General features: G+C 43.7%; 1 pseudogene; it reads right to left on the bottom strand.

Moving 5' to 3' along the window:
• Positions 1-16,376: 16,376 nt before the first annotated feature.
• Positions 16,377-19,706, bottom strand: LOC127184443 (thymosin beta-10-like; annotated as a pseudogene).
• Positions 19,707-20,232: the final 526 nt, after the last annotated feature.

Raw genomic sequence — 20,232 nt, 5'->3', positions numbered from 1 at the left:
TATAAACATTGATGCAAAAAATGCTCAATAAAGTACTCACCAAGTGAATCCAAGAACACATCAAAAAATCATCCACCATGATCAAGTAGGGAAGCAGAGAGGGTTCAACATACCAAAAACCACCAATGCAATCCACCATGTAAACAAACTGGAAGGAAAAAACCTACATGGTAATCTCATTACATTCTGAAAAAGTCTATGACAAAACTCAACACTCTTTCATGAAAAAGTCTTGGAGAGATCAGGGATACAAGGCACAAAACTAAAAATAACAAAGGCAATATACAGTAAGCCTATAGCCAACATCAAAATAAAGGGAGAAAGATTTAAAGCAATCCCACTAAAATGAGGAGCAAGACATGGCTGCCCACTCTCTATCTATTCAATGTAGTACTTGGAGTTTTAGCTAGAGCAATAAGATCACTAAAGGAAATCAAAGGAATAGAAAGTGGAAAGGAAGAAGTCAAAGTATCACAATTCCTGGATGATATGATAGTATATATAAGTGACACTGAAAATTTTACCAGAGAACTTCTATAGCAAAGTGGCTGGATACAAAATTAACTCAACAAAATCATTATCCCTCATTTATCTAAACAATACCTGAGAAAGATATTAGGGAAACAATACCCTTCACAATAGCCACAAATAATATAAAGTATATTGATGCCACTCTAACCAAGCAAATGAAAGGCCTGTGTTAGAAGAGCTTCAAGTCTTTGAAGAAAGAAATAGAAGCTACCAGAAGATGGAAAGATGGCCCATGCTCATGGATCAGTAGTATTAACAGTAAAAATGACCATCTTACCAAAGGCAGTCTATAGATTTAATGTTATTCCCATCAAAATTCCAGCACGATTCTTTACAGACTTTGAAAGAACAATACCCAACTTCATATGGAAAGACAAAAAAACCCAGGATAGCTAAAACAATCATGCACAATAAAAGAACCTCTGGAGACATCACCATCCCTGATTTCAAACTGTACTACAGAGCAATAGTAATAAAAAACCACATGGCATTGGCATAAAAATAGGTTGATCAATGGAATCAAATCGAAGACCAAGAAGTAAATGCACACACCTATGGACACTTGATTTTTGACAAAGAAGCCAAAACCATATAATAAAAAAGAGAAAACAGCTTCAACAAATAGTGCTGATCTAATTGGATGTCTGCATGTAGAAGAATGCAAATAGATCTATATCTATTACCTTGCACAAAACTCAAGTCCAAAGACCCCAACATAAACACAGAAACACTAAATCTAATAAAAGGAAAAGTGGGAAATAACCTTGAATGTATAGGTACAGGAGACAACTTCCTCTACAGAATACCAACAGCTCAGGCATTAAGATCAACAACTAATAAATGGGACCTCATGAAACTGAAAACCTTTTGTAAGGTGAAGTACCATCAAAAGGACAAAATGGCAGCCTACAGAATGGGAAAAGATCTTCACCAACTCTACATCCAACAGAGGCCTGATATTCTAAATATATAAAGAACTAAAAAAATTAGAAATCAACAAACCAAATAACACAAATAAAAAATGGGATGCAGAATACGGGGATTCCAAGATGGCGCCGACCAATAAGCCACATATCTGATCTACTCCGAGGAGACCAAGGACATAAGTGGAGCCACAGATTGCTGGACTTTGAGAACTGTAGGTGAGTGGGGCCCCAAAGGCCACAGACCAAACAGGGGGCCTAACCCCTGGGACAAGCAACATCCCGGAGGTGCTAAACACACTCCCCAAATCTGGAACGGAATCCACATGCAAACTGTAGCCAGCATATAAAGCACAGACTCGCTGTTCGGGGAGGGGATTTTCCGGAATCCCCAGCCAGAGGAGTCTCAGTGAAGAGGGTGAATCTGCCCTAGGATTCCTCCTTCCACACCACCCTAAACCTAGCCTCCCAGCCGCAAGGCACTGGCCCTGCACTCCCTGAACGAGAGAGCCTAACTGGGGATCCTGGCCCGAGCAAGGCAGGCACTCTCACATTATCGGGAGGCGAGCCGTGGGTGGGTTGTGTTTGCAGTGTCTAATTGCTGACCTAGAGTGTTAGTGGAGCATCACAGCCCGGCGGGAAGATCTGGTTCCACGGGCGACCACCAGAGCTCTGCAACACTATTGTTCTTAGCCTCCCAGCCGCAAGGCACTGGCCCTGCACTCCCTGAACAAGAGTGCCTAGCTGGGGCTTCCAGGCATGCAGGGATGGTTTAACATACAGAAATCCATCAATGTAATCCATCATATAAACAAACTGAAAGAGAAAAACCACATGATCATCTCTTTAGATGCAGAAAAAGCATTTGACAAAATCCAACACCCATTTATGTTTAAAGTTCTGGAGAGATCGGGAATACAAGGCACTTATCTAAACATAATAAAGGCTATATACAACAAACCAACAGCCAACATTAAATTAAATGGAGAGATACTCAAGGAAATCCCTCTAAAATCGGGAACCAGACAAGGCTGCCCTCTGTCCCCATATCTCTTCAATATAGTTCTTGAAGTTCTAGCCAGAGCAATAAGACATCAAAAGGAGATCAAGGGGATCCAAATGGGAAAGGAAGAAGTCAAATTATTCCTATTTGCAGATGATATGATAGTGTATATAAGTGACCCCCAAAATTCCACCAGAGAACTCCTACAGCTGATAAACACCTTCAGCAAATTGGCAGAATACAAAATAAACTCAAAAAAGTCAGTAGCTTTTCTGTATACAAATGACAAACAGGCAGAGGAAGAAATTAAGAAAACTACTCCCTTCACGATAGCCACAAACAATATAAAATATCTAGGAGTAACTCTAACCAAGCAAGCGAAGGACTTATTCGGAAAAAACTTCAAACCTCTGAAGAAAGAGATTGAAGATGACATCAGAAGATGGAGAGATTTACCTTGTTTGTGGATCGGGAGAATCAACATAGTAAAAATGGCCATCTTACCAAAAGCAATTTACAGATTCAGCGCAATCCCTATCAAAATACCTACAAAATATTTTGAAGATATTGAAAGATCAATTCTCAAATTCATATGGAGAAATAAAAAACCCAGAGCAGCAAAAACAATCCTATACAATAAAAGATCCTCTGGAGGAATCTCCATACCTGATCTCAAGCTGTACTACAGAGCAACAGTAATTAAAACAGCATGGTACTGGCAAAGCAATAGACTGGTGGATCAATGGAATCGAATCGAAGACCCAGAGATGAATCCACACACATTTGCTCACTTGATTTTTGACAAAGAAGCCAAATCTATTCAATGGAAAAATGATAGCATCTTCAACAAATGGTGCTGGTCTAACTGGAGGTCTACATATAGAAAAATGCAATTAGACCCTTATTTGTCACCATGCACAAAACTCAAGTCCAAGTGGATTAAAGACCTCAACTTAAAACCAGAGACATTAATTCAGTTAGAGGAAAAAGTGGGGAAGAGCCTGGGACACATAGGCACAGGGAACAACTTCCTGAACAGTACACCAACAGCCCAGACCTTAATGTCAACAATTAATAAATGGGACCTCATGAGGCTGAGAAGCTTCTGTAAGGCAGGAGACACTGTCAAGAGAACAAAGCGACAGCCTACAGACTGGGAGAAGATCTTCACCAACCCTACATCTGACAAAGGTTTAATATCCAAAATATATAAAGAACTCAAGAAATTAAACACCACAAAACCAAACAACCCAATTGCGAAATGGGGCTTGGAAATTAACAGAGAATTCTCAACAGAGGAATATCAAATGGCCGAGAAACACTTAAAGAAATGCTCGTCCTCATTAGCCATCAGAGAAATGCAAATCAAAACGACATTGAGATTCCATCTTACACCCATCAGAATGGCTAAGGTCAAAAACTCAAATGACACCACATGTTGGCAAGGATGTGGAGAGAGAGGAACACTCCTTCATTGCTGATGGGAATGCAAACTAGTACAACCACTTTGGAAAGCTATCTGGCGCTTTCTCAGAAAATGGAAATAGGGCTTCCTCAAGACCCAGCTATCCCACTCCTTGGAATATACCCAGAAAATGCCCTACCACACAACAGGGACATATGCTCAACCATGTTCATAGCTGCTTTATACATAATAGCCAGAACATGGAAACAGCCTAAGTGTCCCTCAGTAGAAGAATGGACTAAGAAACTGTAGTACATTTACACTATGGAATACTACTCAGCTATTAAAAACAAGGAATTCCCGAAATTTGTGAACAAATGGATTGATCTAGAAATTATCATAATGAGTGAGTTCACCCAGAAGCAAAAAGAGACAAACTGTATATACTCACTTATATCAAAACACTAGTCCAAGGGATACGTACCATGAAAATCTTTACTTACCAAGAAAGTGGGTCAGAGGAGAGGACATCCTATTGAGACCTTAGGCGAGAGTAGCATGGAAGAATGGGGAAATAGTAGGATCCACAGGGTCCTGGAAACCCACAAGAAGAACTTTATGACAGGCAGATCTGGGTCTGGGGTTCTCCTCAAACTAAGGCACCAGCCAAGGAGAATATAGGCAGTAAGCTTCGAACCCCTACCAAGACCTAGCCGATGAACAGGATATTCTCCACCGTTGAGTGGAGAGTGAGATCTGACTCTCACACGAACTCTGGTGCCCCTTTTCTGACCACGTCCCCTGGATGGGGAGGCCTGGAGGCACTCAGAGGAAGGATAGCAAGTTACCAAGAAGAGACTCAATATTCTAAGAGCATATATAGGGGGAGGAGGTCTCCCTCAATCACAGACATAGGGGAGAGGAGAAGGCGGGAAGTGAGAGGGAGGGAAGAATGGGAGGAAACAGGGGAAGGGCTAATAATTGAGATGTAATATGAATAAATTAATAAAAAATGTAATAATAAATGGGATGCAGTGCTAAACAGAGAATTCTCAACAGAGGAATCTCTAATAGCCAGAGAAGCACTTAAAGAAAATGTTCAATGGGGAAATGTAAATCAAAATGACTCTGAGATTCCATCTTATACCCATCAGAATGGCTAAGATCAAAAAATCAAATGACAGCACATGCTGGAGAGGATGTGGAGCAAGGGAAACACTCCTCCATTGCTGGTGGGAGTGCGAACTTGTACAACCACTGTGGAAATCAATTTGATGATTTCTCAGAAAATGGTTCTACCTCAAGACCCAGCTATACAACTCCTGGGTTAAGCCCTAAACCTAATAAAATGGAAACTCCCAGTATCTATGAAGGTGACCCTAGCTAAAACCCCTAGAAGTAGGGAATATGGAACCTGAAACAGCTACCTCGGGTAACCAAGCTAGACTTCCAATGAAGTGATTGGGACCCTCCCACAAAACCTTCTATGCACAATGTTTCCTGCCTATAAAATGTGCAGGGATAAAAAGGGAGCAAAAATTTAGAGAATGGCCAAGCAGTGACAGGCCCAACTTGAGGACCATGCCATGAGAGAGAGCCCATCCTTGACATTATTAATGATACTCTATTATGCTTGCAGACAGGAACCTAGCATTATTGTCATCTGAGAGGCTTCACTCAGAAGCTGATGGATATAGAAGCAGAGATCCACAGACAAACATTAGGCAGAGCCCAGGGAATCTTGTGGAAGATATGGAGGAAAGATTGAGGAGCCGGAGAAGTTAAGGATATCACAAAAATAAAACAAAAAAAACCCTAAAGAATCAACTAGCGTGAGCCTATAGGGGTTCATAGAGACTAAACCACCAACCAAAGAGCATGCATGAGATGGACATCGGCCCCCTTTACTTATGTAACAAATGTCCAGCTTGGTCTTCATTTGGAGCCCCTAAGAGCAGGAGCAGGGGCTGTCTCTGGCTCTGTTGCTTGCCTTTGGGTCCCTCTCCCCTAACTGGACAGGCTTGTCTAGCCCCAGTTGAAGACCTAGTCTTTCTGCAATATGATATGCCAAGGTGAATTGATATCCATGGAAATTCTTTCCTACTCTGAGGAAAAAGGGAAGGATATGGAGGGAGGGGAGGTAAGAGGGAGAAACTAGGAGGAGTGGAGCAAGGGAAGGCTCTGATCAGGATGTAAAGTAAATAAATTATTGGGGGAAAAAAACATGTAGCTAGGTGATCGAGAGATGGTTCAGCAGAGGACCTGAGTTTGATTCCCAGCACCCACATGCTGGCTCACAATCCATCTGTAAGTCCAGTTCAGGGGATTTAACTCCCTCTTCTGGTCACCATGGGCTGTAAGACTTTTTGATTAGTGTTGCTGTTGTTGTTGTTGTTGTTGTTGTTGTTGTTGTTGTTTTGTTACTTAGAAACACTAGGGAAGGAAAATCTGAGGCCTTTCATGGGATAGGGCGGTTTGAAAGAAATTTCTAGAAGCCCTATCAGATAATAAATGGCAAGATGGTCTCAAGAACTTTCTAGAAGTCCCAGCAGGATTTTTGCTGGGAGTGAAGGCCTGCATAAGTACAGTTAATGACTCCGCAGCCACTGAGAGCAGCAGGCTTTGAGTTGATTCTCCTCTGCTCTTCTGGATTAGTCTTGGCAGAGAAGCTCAGAACGATGATTCCTCCACGGTATTAACTGTACAGTAAGTTAAGGAGCATGCAACTAATTGCAAGTTCCCAAATCACCCCCATCACCCGACTTTTTTAACTGTGTAATTCACTTCACAAGAGCCCTCATAGCTCATCTCTCTCTCTCTCTCTCTCTCTCTCTCTCTCTCTCTCTCTCTCTCTCTCTCTCTCTCTCTGAGCTCTCTTCACTGCTAGTTTCATGCACTGCTCTTTACACAGCTCAAAATCTTCTCCCCTTACACCACATCCATCACTTTCTACAAGACTACACAGGACTCCTTCATGGTCTCCCTGCCTCAAGTCCACCAGTGCCACAGACTAAATTTTTCTTCACAAAGCTCACCTTCCATACTGCCAGAGCCGTGGTCATGACACTCTGCATAAAATCCTTTGGGAAGACCAAATGTCTCTAGATGCAACCCACCCTCCTTAGTGGGAGTCTGATCTCACACCAAAGGGAGTCCAGGTTCCTTGCTCTGCATCCTCAGTGCCTTAGCAGGATTGGACCTGCAAACATATTAAGGTTAAAAACACAAGAAAAATCAACTAATGAAGTGGGTAGAAAGAATGTGTGACTCTCCTGAATCTCTAATCTGCAATCTAGGATTCATGACCAGCCCTTCAAATGCAGAATTTATTTGTAAGTTGGAGGTTGAAGTGTCAAGGGATGCTAGTCATCCTTCTTAAAATAATGACCACTGCTATTCTTACAGCAGTGCATTCTCTCGGATGTGCTGTTTCCACGGCACCTGCTCTGCCTGTTGCCACACTTGAAGCAGTCTCACTGTCCTTGCACTCTGCTGCTATTGGTCACCTGACTGCCCCACTCTGCTGGAGAGATCGTCCCAAAGAAATTAATCACCTCTGCTGTACATTTATGGTCTCGGGTGTCAACTGCTCCTCTGCGCCACTCAGCACTGATGTGACAGTATTAATTGTCAGTGTGACAGACTCTAGAATTCACCCTAGGCTTGGCTGTGAGAGATCATCAAAACTGCACTGATTAATGTGGAGAGACACTCCTTAATGGGTGGGGGCAGGGGTGATTGCAGGACAGACCATCTCGTGGTCTGGCTTCTGGACAGAGTGTAAAGGAGAGAGGGAACGGAGTGCATGCATTCACCCCTTGCTCTGCTTCTTTACTGACTAGGTGCCTCAGGATCCTATTGCCTTGACTTCCCCAAAAATGATGGAGTGTGGCACTGAACTTAAAAGAAAGCTCTTTCCCTGTGAGTTGCTGTTGTCAGAGTGTTTTACCATAGCAACAGGAGAAAAAAGTAAGACAACGGGTCTTTCGTTGGCTCCTTTCTCTTTCTAAGCATCAGTTCCTAATGCCTTCACAGCCTCCAAACGCCTCCAGACCACCTCCAATGTTCACTTACTCTCAAACTCATCATAGCATCCATCTGAGCAATCAAGCCATCACCCTGAGTCCACTCGAGCCCCAACAGATGTTGCTTTACATCTGTCTCAAGGTAAGATCTCTTGGGCTGGAGATGCAGCTTAGTGGTAGAGTCTGTGTCCATGCCCAACACATATAAATGTCTAAACTTAATCTCTAGCACAACAGAAGAAAAGAAAGAGTTCTTTCTAGTTTATTCCAGTATTAACACCTCAGCTGCTTTGGCAGGCATCTTCTGGCTTCTTCTTATGCCTACGGCCATTGCTAGCTGACCACAAGAGACCTGGTGCTAAATTGAAAGCATAAACCTGGAAATTCTTTGTCAAACTCTAGTCTCCAGTCAAAATGGAGATGGTTTTGGTCAAAATGGGGCGTGGGGACTAGTCGAATCAGCTTATGCAATTGTGAAGGCCTGGTTAACTTAAGCAGAGGTCCCTTGTGGGATAAGATTCGGGACGGGGTGCGCAGGTGTTTCACTCCCACCACACAAGACTCACAGACTTTTTTTTCTCTGCTGCTGTGTGCAGCATGGTCCTAATCCTGGGTCCCTCGTGGCTCTGAGTCAATAGCAAGCCGCGGCCATAGGTCCCTGATTTGTGTATGAAGGGAAGAGACCCAGCTCTCTTGAGGCTCTACGAAGAAGCAGTTTCCCAGAAGCCACAATAAACATCTCATTAAATCACATGTCCACCTCCAAACCAATCACTGACACGAAGGGTGAAAATACCTTTAATTATTCAGTCCTCGTTACAAAGGAGTAGAAATGGTCTCAACAGTGATGGAGTGTGCCACCTCCACTCCACACCCTCTCATCATCTTCCTGCCGCCTCTACCCCCCTTTCTCCCACCTCTACCCCGCCCCCAACTACACACACAAGGCACATTCTGCCCTCAGCTAGTTCCTGGGGCTAACCACCCAGATCTCATCCAATCTTCCCCAGGTTCCTGCCTCTCTCCCTCTGCAGTTCATAGTGCGTAAGACCCTGAAGAATGAGCCAAGTCCATAGCTGCCAATATTCTCCAATAGTATTTTTCCACTCCCCCTGCTTTCTTCAGCCATCTTTACAACTAAGTCTTATACTCCACACACAGCCAAAAGGAAAAAACCCTTTTCTTCAACCGTAAGTGTGTCGGCTTCACTCTCGTAGGAAGTCCTGTGTTCTCTAGGGATGGAACCTGAAAGAGAGCAAACAACGCACTATCTTCCAGCTTACCTCCCAAGGAGCCATCTTTGATTTTCTCCCCTTTTTCATGCTGAGAACCTGTGAAAATGCCTGCTATCCCACCCTCCCTATGAGTTCTTCCAAAGTGTACAAACATACCCCGACCTCAACAGCAGGCCTGACCTATAAAACGTGGAAAAGGCAGTGGCTGTGGTAAGCCAGTGTTAGGGACTGGCTAAGCCTTACACACAATGCTTAGATCTCACATCTGAAGACTGGGTGAAGGGTCAACTTCACACCCAGCTAGGAAATTCTTTTAGTTTTCCCTTCCCACTGTTGAATGTGGTTTATTATAAGGTCCCTAGCACACTGACTGCTCCAAATATCAAACCAGACAGTAAATACAGCATCTAAAGGGATGCCTGGCTCAATAGCTGTTACCCTCGACCCAGGCTTCATTATCCCCCATAGATAACGGTATAGTAGGTGGAAGAAATAAAACATAATGGACTATTCTCAAAAGTGGTCAGCTTAGGTTCCATTCCATATATGCAGGAAACAGTGGGTCCCTGCTAAGCACCTGATACCCCAACTACCCCTGCCCAAACTAGAAATTTGAAGGAAAAGAAACTATTAATACCCAAGCCTGCCTAACAACCTGCAGTTATGGAAAGGTCATGGCCTGAAAATCTTTACGATGCCAAACATGTAGAATGTGGTGATAAAGCCACACACCGTCACAGGGAGATGTACCTCCCTGATGAGACAGTGAAGAAAGAGGTAAAGGCAGCCTTTCCAGACAATGCCACCAGGTAAACCCCAAGTATTTATGCATACAAAACTACAGGGGCTGTTTCACATTCAAATCCACAGCAGCTGAACACTTTTCTCTATATCCATATTCCATAATATGTTGCTAACCTCAGCCTGACTTGGCAAAGTTTATTTTAAAATTCCCTTAGCGATTAAAATCCAAGCTCCAGACCATGGCAGTGTCTCTTCTCTCAGTGCTCTGGACGAGCCAAATTCCAATTTCTCCACATAACCAAATGTGTCTTTCCTTTACAGCCATGACAACCTGCATCCCAACAGTATCAATTTCTGTCTAAGCTATGAAAGTACTTCCCAGTCTATTTAGTGATCAAGACGAATCATTCATCCATCCTTGGCCTCTCTGGCTCCTCTGTGGCAAACAGTTTCTATAGGATCCTGGTGAAGAATTTGGAGAGAAAAAAATAAAGACAAAGTGGGATGTTGTCAAAGTCGCTGATGTGTCCATTCTTTCAGTGTATGTGTATTACATTCAGGCATTCTTCTAAGTTCTGAGGGTGTCTTGGTGAAGACTTGGTCACTGTCCTCATGATGCTGAACACGAGGAAATAAAGTATGTGCCCCCACTGAAACAAAGCTGTGCCAGCTACCACAGAAAGAGGAGCCTCCAATGCACCTGGGAAATGGGGCAGACTGTGGCCAAGGGACAGCCAGGGGATTGAAGAAAGGCACACATTCAGACAAGAAACCCAACACACAGAAAGTGGCTAAAATGAAGCTCTGGGGGTGAAAAGTGTTAGTAGCAGAAATGAGCATCTTGATGGATTAGAATAGCAGAGTTAAAAACTGCAAAAGCCAAAGGAAGGCCATGTGAAGACCAAGCAAGAGAAGCATCCACAGCTGGCAGAGGGAAACAGCCCGCTCTCTTCCCGATCTCAGGGAAACCACCAGTCCACAGACGCAGGAGCTGAGGACCTCAAACACTGAAGACTATCACGGCGAACTGCTGAGGAGCTTGCCAAGCTGAAAGGGTTGAGCTTTGGCCCAGGATCTGCATGGTGAAGAGACAGAACTGACTCTCGCAAGGTGCCCTGGGACATACACATGCACGCACATGAACACACACACACATACACACGAACACACACACACACACGAACACATACACACACACACACACACACACACACACACACACACACACACACACACTTTTTAAATCAACCCCCCTGCCAAAAAAGAAAATCACAAAAAGAGAACAACACACTGTGAAACAGCAGAGGATATGTGCTGTAAGAAGAGAAAACTGGGTATGGGACACACTGGCCAGCCATCCCAAAACTATTCAAGCACAAAAGACAATGAAACATTGTGAAGGCATTAAAGATGGCAGCCAGACACTTACGTCTATAAACAAAAAATATCTGTGAGCACGAAGACAAAGGCATTGCAAGGATAAATGAGAACCGGGATACTCTTTCAAACATATGGGCTATGAGAAGTATTGGAGGAATTCTCCAGAAAACACAAAGTGCTGTATATGGACATTTAAGTGATTCTCCTGCCACTGATGTGCTGACTGCATTATCTCTTTTTCTAAAACTTAGAAGATAATGGCTATGTAAAACAAAAATTACTACAAAGCAAAGTTTATAAGATGCTTAAAAGTTTATTTTTAAAAGGAGGCAGAAATGAAATGATATTCACACAAGGTATTATTTTTAATCTTAATTTTGTTTCAGGCATACTGTGAAAACTGTGCACAGTCTAAACCTATAGCAAGAACTAACAAGTGCCAAAGAGATATCATTACTAGCTCAGTTGGAGATAAAGCAGGAGACAAAAATAAATGTTCAGTTAAGAGCATCGAAAATAATGCTCATTGGTTTAAAAATAACTTGAGAAGGAATTAAAAATAATTTGAAATGAGCTCAAATGAAAAAAATATCAAAATTTGTGATGTGTAGGTAAATTAGTGTTTAAAAGCAAATCTGTAGCTTTAGGTGCATTTTGAGAAAAAATTAAAGATCTAAGTTAAAGCCAATGGACAGAACATTCTCCACAGTTGAGTGGAGAGTGGGGTATGACTTTCACACAAACTCTGGTGCCTCATATTTGATCATGTCCCCTGGAGGGGGAGACCTGGTGGCACACAGAGGAAGGATAGCAGGCTACCAAGAAGAGACTTGATACCCTATGAGCATATACAGGGGGAGGAGGTCCCCCTCAGGAACAGTCATAGAAGAGGGGAATAAGGGGGAAATGGGAGGGAGGGAAGAATGGGAGAATACAAGGGATGAGATAACCATTGAGATGTAACAAGAATAAATTAATAAAAAAAAATTTTTTTAAAGATACAGAAAAAGAAAGCAAATAGAATCCAAAGCAAGTGGGATGGACAAAATAATGACAAAAGTCGACGGAGTAGGGAAAATAACAGAAATTAAGTAAGACAAAAATTTCATTTTTTTAATATATTGGTCAAAATGGCAAATCTTTAAGCCAATTCATAGAAAGAAATGAAAACAAATCACCATTATCAGGAGCTAAAGCAAACATCTGTGACAACTGGCATCAAGAAGCTATTGAGAGAATACATTTGAAATTTATTTTTTCTTGAAAGATACAGATTACTGAAGCCAAGTCAAAGGGCAAGTGATGCTTAGATGGCGCCTCCACTTGGAGTGTCCCTCTGTACCAAGCATCACTTCTTCCCTCTCTGGCGGAGATCTTCCTTTCTGCTATAAAATAAGAATGGGATCATTGCATAGCAGAACTGCCAGGTGACTTACATTAGGTCATCCACAGACAGCACTCAGTGCCACCTCACATATGGAAAGCTCTGGAAGGGCTTAAAAATGAATATTTGGGGACCCTTGGTCTAATGAGATAGGCCAACACTTCATTCCTCATTTTTATCTACTTATTTATTCTTCTATCACATATTATGTTGCAACTGCACTTTCTCCTCCCTCCTCTTCTCTCGGTCCCCCACCCCCACCCTCCCCTCTCCCCCAGATTCACTCTTCCTCCATCCTCCATTTCCCTTCAGAAAAGAGCAGGCTTCTCAAGGATATGAACCAAACATGGCCTAGTGAGTTACAGCAAGACTAGGCACCTCCCTTCACATTAAGGCTGGATGAGGCCACTCAGGAGGAGGAAAGGGGACCCAACAGCAGGCAAAGAGCCAGAGACATCCCCATCCCCACTGTAAGGAGTCCCACAGGAACACCAAGCTACACACCATAACATATACACAGAGAGTCTGTGTCAGGCCCGTGCAGGCTTTCTGTTGGTCACTTCATTCTCTGGGAGTCCCTATGAGCCCTACTTAGTTGATTCTGCAGTCTGTAATCTTGTGGTATCTTTGACCCCTCTGGCTCCTACGATCCTTTCTCTTCCTCTTCCATGGGATTCCCCAAGCTCCACCTAACGTGTGGCTGTGGGTCTCTGCATCTGCTACTAGTTGTTGGATGAAGCCTCTCTGATGATGATTATGCTAAGCTCTGGTCTATGAGTATTGCGGAGTATCATTAGGAATCATTTCATTGACTCTGTGTGTATGTGTGTGTGTGTGTGTGTGTGTGTGTGTGTGTGTGTGTGTGTGTGTGTGCGCACGCCAGTTGTATTTGATTCTACCCTAGGTCTCTGGCCTATCCAGCCTCAGATTCCTAGCCTTCCAGGTAGCATCAGGTATGAGCTTCCTTTCCTGGTATGGGTCTCAAGTTGGACGAGCCATTGGTTGAACACTCCCACAATTCTGTGTCACCTTTATGCTAGCATATTTTGTAGATAGGACAGATGGTGAGTCAAAGGTTTTGTGGCTGGGTTGGTGTCCCAGTCCCTGCACTGGAAGCCTTGCCTGGTCACAGAAGATGGCTGGTTCCAGTTCCATATTCCCCACCACTAGGGGTCTTTGCTAGGGTCGCTCATAGATTACAGGAAGTTTCCATTGCACTAGGGTTCTAACTCACCCCCGAAATGCCCACCAATCCCAGTCATCTTCCAATACTCTTTCCCTCCATCCCTCCCCGCAGCCTGATTCCTCCCATTCCCATCCCCACCAGGCCCCAGTTCACCCACAAAATATATTCTAATTCCCTTTCCCAGAGAGATTCAAGCACCTCCCCTTGTGCTTTCTTTGTTACTTACCCTCACTGGGTCTGTGGATTGTAGCATGATTATCCTTTACCTTATAGGTAATAATCACTTATAAGTGGATACATGCCGTGATTGTCTTTCCATGTCCAGGTGCCCTCATTGCCTCCATTTGCCTGCAAATTTCATGATGTTTTTTAAAAGCTGAATAATACTCCATTGTGTAAATGTACCACATTTTCTTTACCCATTCTTTAGTTGATGTACCCATGGGTTGCTTCCAGTTTCTGGCTATTAAAAATAAAGCTGCTATGAGCACAGCTAAGAGTCCTTGTGGTAAGATGCAACATCCTTTGGGTATATGCCCAGTAGTGGTATAACTAGTTCTTGAGGTAAACAGATTTTTAATTTTCAGAGACACCACCATATTGATTTCCAAAGTGGTTGCAAAACTTTGCATTCTGAACAGCAATGGAGGTGTTTTTGATCTTAACCATTCTGACAGGTGTAAGATAGAATCTCAAAGTTGTTTTAGTTTGCATTTCTCTGATGGCTAAGGACATTTAAGTGTTTCTAGGCCATTTGAGAGTCTTCTGTTGCAAATCCTCTGTTTAAATCTGGATCCTATCTTTTAACTGGATTAGCTTCCCAATGTTTCTGTGCACATTAATTATTTTAACTTATCTGCAGAGGCATCTCCTATCCTAGGGATGTCCATGGCTCACTCTCAGAAGACCAGGCTCTCTTTGGTGATACCTGAATAAAGCAGGTGTTTCCTTACTCATCACTGGGTGTTCAAGGATTCTACAAGTTCCAACCCTCACTACTATCTAGCTGCATGATCCCAGGCACATCCTGCCACCTAAACAGCTTTGATTTCCTCATCTACCAATTGAAAAAGAGTATAAGAAGTTTCACCTGAGGACTTTTCTCTAGATCAAAAACATGGGTGCATTAGTTCTGTTACTATGAAGAGACCCCATAACTAAGGCAACTCTTATCAAAGAAAGCATTTAATTGGATATTTGTTTACAATTTTTTAGAGGATTGGTCTATGATTATCATAGTAGGAAGCAGACAGGCATGACCATGGATCAGTAGCTGGTATCTTAACATCGTGACTCATAGGCAGCAGGTAGAGAGAGACACTGGACCTGGCATGTGCTCAAAACTCACCCCCAGTGACATATCATGTCAATAAGGCTGCATCACCTCCAACAGGATCATGCCTCCTAATCCTTACCAAATATTTTCAATAACTGGGGACCAAACATGAAAATATAAAAGCCAATGGGGGCCTCATTTCCATTCAAACTACCACAGTGAGTATGGATTTAGAAAGATAGCTCAATGGTTAGGACCACATGTTACTTTTGCAGAGGACCCAGGTTCAGTGCCCAGCACCCATATGGTGCCAATCTATAATCTCAGTTCCAGACTATCCCATGCCTTCTTGCCTCCCCAGACACCCCACATGCACATGGTACAAGGCATCCATACAATCAAAACACCCATACATGCCATTGTGGTTTAAATAAGAATGGTCCCCATAAGCTCAAATATTTGAATGAGTATTCTCCAAGGAGTAGTAGTGTCTGAAAGGATTAAATGGATTAGAATAATGGTTCTCAACCTGCGGGTCATGACCCTTTTGGGGACCAAAAGACATTTCACAGAGGTCACCTAAGACCATCAGAAATATCTGATTTTTACATTACACATCATAACAGTAGCAAAATTAGTTATGAAGTGGCAGCAAAATAATTTTATGGTTAGGGGGTTACCACAAATGCATTTGTTTCAGGAAGAAACACACTGTAACGCATCTTTCTTAAAGCAAAGGAACACTGAATACACTAAACAAACACATGTGACACTGAAGCATCACAGCATTAGGAAGGTTGAGAACCACTGGATTAGAAGGCGTGGCCCTACTGGAAGAAGTGTGTCACTAGGGGTGGGCTTTGAGGTTTCAGAAGTCCATACCAATCCCAGCATCTCCCTCTCTGCCTGCAGATCAGGATGTGGCACCATGTTACCACGTCTGCTGCCCTGCTTCCCACAGTGATGATTAGAGACTATCTCAAGCTGTAACCAGGCCTCCAATTAAATGCTTTGTTTTTCTTTTTGACACAAGCTGTGTTTTATTCCCACCAATTATACAAATAATTTTCTATCATATCCCAAAGCAAACCAGTGACATTTGCCAGGCTAGTTAATAGATGGAGTCCTGCTTTAGAGACAGTGGCCATGGCATCTCTCAAAGCACCCTGGCTCACAGCGCAGCCTGCGTCTCAAGTTCATCTTGCCGGCGACTCCTGATCCACATCCAAAGGTCTCGAAGATGACAGAGTGAGATGGGATGGGGGAATGCCCCAGTCTAGGCTTTTAGGAAATTTCAGTCCTCTTTTCCTGCTCAGTAGTCTCTTTGGTGAGCAGGATGTTCTTCTCTTATGTCTCAGATTTTCTCCAGCTTGGTCTTATCGAAGCTGGCGATTTCAGCCATGCCCAGCTTGTCTGCTGTTTTCTTACAACCCGTGGAATCTTCCTCCAAGCTCACGCTCCAAGTTGCTCCCACTCGCCTTGCTACAGCAAGAGACCTAAATGCTTTTTAAAAAATAAAATAAAAATAAAAGCTGCCTCAATCCTGTTGTCTCTTCATAGCAATAGAACAGTGAACAAAGCACACATAAAATTAAATTAAATTTTTAAAAAACAACAATGGTCCGAGGGAAACAGTGATACTTAGGAAGCTGCCTTAGGTACACAAAGCCCTTACACCCTGCAGGGGAGCCAGGTGCAGCATCTTGGCTCACTTCCACATTCTACAAAACGCTTGCGTCCAAGTCCATCAATTCGAGGCAATCGTTGAGTGACCTCTGAACCAGCTTCCATAGGCAGCACAACGGAGGCGTTCCAACAGAGGCCAGTGGGTCAGAGGGAGAGGTGGGCTCGAAGCTCCAGGCCTTCAGTGCAAGACAACACTCAACAGGATAAAGACGCATTTTAAGACCTCTACTTTGGGGTTGGAGAGATGGCTCAGAAGTTAGGAGCACTATTTGCTCTTCCGAAGGTCCTGAGTTCAATTCCCAGCAACCACATGGTGGCTCACAACCACCTGTAATGAGATCTGGTGCCTTCTTCAGGTGGGCAGGCACATGTATGGACAGAATACTGTATAAATAATAAATAAATCTTTTTTAAAAAACGATCTCTATTTTGCACATCTTGGAATTCAGTCCTTGAATAGTGAGCCATGCTTAGGGTTTTTAGCTCAGATGACGGTACAACCGAGCAAACCCACGGCTCCCTCTGCTTTGAAGTCCCCCGGGGCAGGAAATATGAGGGAACTTTAACCCTGATTGATACCTATGCGGATTTCGTGCTTAAAAAAAAAAAAAATGAGGTCTGGAAACTAAACATGAACTCTTTTGAGACTTGATCTAAGGGAGATCAGAGGTTCAGGTGAATTTTGAAGGCAGCCAGGATGCAGCCTGCCGTGATTGGACCCCTCCACCATGCCTCTTCCTCGGTTACCCTTGAAAAAGGAGCAGCATGAGTTGCTTCTTTTCTGAAATAGAACTCGCAGAGACCTGCTCCAGGATCTGTTTTCATGAGCCTCTTGCTTCCTTTCCTCAGGCACTCATAATATGTTCACCAAACTGAAAGCTACGTGGACACACGATTGTGTTGTTAAACTGGAGACACCTAGTTTAAGGAAGCCTAGCTACTGTCTTCCAGTACCGCCTCCCCCCTCCCCCAGTGAACTCCATGGAAGGCAGTCAGGGCAGCCATCTTTGGGAGACAGTAGTGTTTAACATGAGCCCTTGGTGATGGGAGCACTGTGGTGGTAGACATCTTCCCTTCCATGAAGCAAGCTTTAGTCTTCACAATCTTTTCAGGGTCTTACTTGGGAGTGGATCTCAGACTTCGCTCCTGCTCAACAAACACTCTCCCGGTGAGCTGTATCCCTAGCCTACAAACTTGGCTCTCCAACTGAGAGGACATCTGTATTTGTTTTAGGTGCAAGAAAGAACAGGTGTGTAATCCCTCTTCGGCTGAACAAAAGCTGGCCCCTGGCATAGCTCCAGTATGTAAAAAGAACTATGTTTTGCAGCTCTAAACTGAATAAAATACTGCGGAAACATGAAAAAAAAAAATCTCCAAACTAAGATCATTGCCAAGGTTACATAAATGCTGCTGTCTAAATCAAATAGGATAAGCATTGCTGTGGGGTGTGCTGGAGATGCTGGGCGGTTGCTACGGTGACGTCGCGGTTATGTCACATGAATGGATACCAAATAAATCAAGTCTCAAGCTGAGCACTCCAGGAAAGGTCTGCAATCTGCTGTTACTACAGACAAAGCTTCCCAGTCCAGTCCAGATATTCTCACAAACATGAAAAAAAAATAGCTATGTACTGATTCTTTTAAGGGAGCAACCAAACAAGGCCCCAGCCTGTCCTCGGGCTCAGCTGCCCTTCTGGTTTTAATCAAAAGTTTGAAGAGATCTGGGGACAAACACCAGATAGACGGGCCTGAAGTTCTGGCTGAGGGCTGCCCCTCAAGTATCATCTGCAAATGTTAGCCACTGTGTTCGTTTATAATTTAAAGGCATGGACTGCAGACAAGGGCAGCTCTGGAAGTCACGTGAAGACACGCAGAGGGTTTGGGGGTTCCTAACAGAGGCCCATCACAGACATAAGAGCATCCTGAACAAAAGAGAGAGGGCAGTTAAGAGCAAGGCAGTGGGCAGTAATAAAGGTTTTTATTATCTTAACTACACGTATAAATAGGGATATATGCACATGTGTGTGGAGGTAGCAGTGAGTTGAGAAGAAGGTGTCAGTCCCCTGGAGCTGGAGTTCCAGGCAGTTGTAAGCCGCCCGTCCTGACTGCCAGGAACTGAACTCAGGTCCTCTGGAAGGGCAGGACACGCTCTTAACTTCTTAACTTCTTAACTTCTCTAGCCCCCTGTCAATATTTTTTAAAAAACAAAGAAACCTGCTTTATTGAAAATGCAGCCACTTTCCAGAGTGAAGATTTTCTTACTACAACATAAGCCAGATTCATCTGAAGATGTTAATTTTTTAGTTAATGTATTCCTGAGTCTTTCTTGGGGATAAACTTCAAAATGTGCATTTTGGGACACACATGCAGGTCATTCTAATGTAGGCCACTGAAGGCCCATCCTTTGCGGAACTCCTGGTTCTGTGCATCGCCTAGGCACACCACCCTTTGCTGGAGTAATTCTCCCAGCCTCTTCTACACCACATCATTCAAGTTACGACAGTTAGAAAGCTCAGTGTTGATGTCATATTTGGGGCAGAAAATGTCACAAGTCTTTCTATGGAAGTAGAGTAGTACTTGACCGTGGGGACTGGAAACAATTAGGCTAAGGATTCAAGTAGATACAATGTTTACCTTATGATATCCACCCTACAAAATATGTCATGTAGACCAAATGTCAACACTGCTGCAGTAGGCAGAGGCTGGCCGCCGAGTCTCACACACAGCTAAACTGTGCTAATGTGCGCTTGAGACTTCAAGCTCCTTTGCTTGATAATCAGAATGCTGCCTGATGCATTAAATGGTGGTAGCCGCCTAGTGAAACAGCCTTCCAACCCTGACTCTGTTTCTCCTGGCTGTTGCCTCCATCCGTACTCCGTGCCAGCTGCGCAGCAGTCCTCAGCTTTCCCAACATGTACAGAACCGTCATTATAGGAATTAGTTTCCCTGTCAATCACCTGCCCTGCTCTTGGCTGCCCAGTTTCCACATAACCGCCCCCTGCTGCTCAAGGCTGCTGCCCACCAACCAACCAATCATGCCCATGAGCCTACCTCACATTTTCTGATCCTGGTCCATTCTTCTAGCCATGTGACAAACTCCCTGCCCTGGCATTTCTGCCATTACTACCTACGCAGACCCCTATTTTATATGGTCAGCCTGCTAACTGCCTGCAGCCCAGAGCTCATCAGCTCAGCCTTCCATAGAGACAGGAAAAACAAGTGTTGGGGGGGGGGGGGAGAGGATGGTCTAATGTATTTTGATGCTAATTACTGCTTGCCTGTCTCTGTGACCCACCTTTTGATTAATAAAAAGCCACCCCACCTGGGCAGGACAGAGGAAATAGGTGGGGCTTAGAGAGGGAGGAATCCTGGGGAGAAGGAAAAAAGGAGGGCCACCAGGAGGAAGAGGAGAGACCTGAAGGGAAGAGAGGAAGGCCGCCATGGGTTAGATGGAG

This window comes from Acomys russatus, chromosome 32 (assembly GCF_903995435.1).
Source record: "Acomys russatus chromosome 32, mAcoRus1.1, whole genome shotgun sequence".
NCBI lineage: Eukaryota > Metazoa > Chordata > Mammalia > Rodentia > Muridae > Acomys > Acomys russatus.
Note: the sequence above shows the minus strand (reverse complement) of the source record. Positions and strands in the feature narration are given on the sequence as shown.